We start from the raw sequence: 1,381 nt of genomic DNA, 5'->3' as shown, positions 1-1,381 counted from the left end.
ATGTTCATCTTGGAGTCAATTATGACTCCAAGATCCCTCTCTGCCTCCGAGGTGCTGAGAAGGACACTCCCCAACCTATAGGTGTGCTGGGGGTTCCTCCTTCCCAGGTGGAGTACCTTACATTTATCCTATTTCTCTCTGCCCATTGATCTAACCTGTCCAGGTCAGCCTGAATCTGCTCCCTGCCCTCCAGTGTACTAACTCCTTATAAACTCCTTAGGACAGATGGCCTGGGAGGATGGGACCTGGTGAGCTGATCAAATCCAGGGCCTGCCCGTGTTCCTACCTTTTATTACTCAAGGGTGTTAGTTTTGTTTGATCATCCTGAGCTTCTCACAAAACACTGGGGACCCAATAAAAAAGTGTCACCTACTGCATGGGGTTTATTCTTGGGCAGAGGTAGAGTTTTAGAATTAGCAAGTAGGTAGGCAGGGCTTGGAATTTCTTCAGGCATGCAAAAGGTGGGGTGAAGTAAGACTGACGACCAGCCAAGGGAAACCTATTGGGTGCAAAGTAAGTCCTGGCCAGTGGGACACAGACACAACAGAGGGGCAGTGGGCAGCTGCAGTAAGAGTTTAGGTTTTGAAAAATAAAGCAAAGCAGCGTGAGGAGACAGACAGACGGTGCCTGCCTGGGTGAGAGGTGGTCCAGTCACACATGCGCGCACACACACACACACACACACAAAATGTGGTTGCACAGAGGGTGAATCCCATTAACATCAATTTTGTAGAGCTTCTGATTGTTACCAGGATACTCCCACCCTCTTCACAAAGGGACTCTTCCTTTTCTCATCTGGACTCCAACTTTGCAAAACAGTCATGTGCACAGAGACACACATACCCCACTTGCCACTCATACAGCAAATTAAACACCACAGCCCCATGTCAGCCAGAAGTCTTGGCTTCTGGTGCCTTCCAAGGTTTTAAATGGAAGTAGAAACTGTCCCATATGCTCTCAAGAGTTCACAGGCAGCCAGGGGACATTCAGGTAAGGCAGGGATTCTCTAGGAAACACCTGAGGCTTGACAACGGAGTATCCAGCAGAGACCAGCAGGTTCTCTAAACTGATGTGCCACGCCCTTCTCTAATGGCACTGAGGTGGATGGATGCCACCAGCTTTCCACTTCCAAATGCAAGGATCTGTGCAGCAGGGAGAATGCAAAGTAGCCTGGCTCTGGTCTCCAACAACCTTGCACAAGCAAGATCAAGGAGCTGGAAACACCAAACAGGCTGGCAACGACCGCCACCTAGTGCCAGTACAGCCGCATGGCAAGTGCCATGGCAAAAAGGGGCCACCACTCTCCAACATCGCTGACTTAGCAAGGGAACCCTTGGTCCTTTGGCAATCTATCAGAAAAGGCACACAACAACCCCCCCCC

This window comes from Alligator sinensis, unplaced genomic scaffold (assembly GCF_000455745.1).
Source record: "Alligator sinensis unplaced genomic scaffold, ASM45574v1 scaffold886_1, whole genome shotgun sequence".
Classification (NCBI taxonomy): Eukaryota; Metazoa; Chordata; order Crocodylia; family Alligatoridae; genus Alligator; species Alligator sinensis.
Note: the sequence above shows the minus strand (reverse complement) of the source record.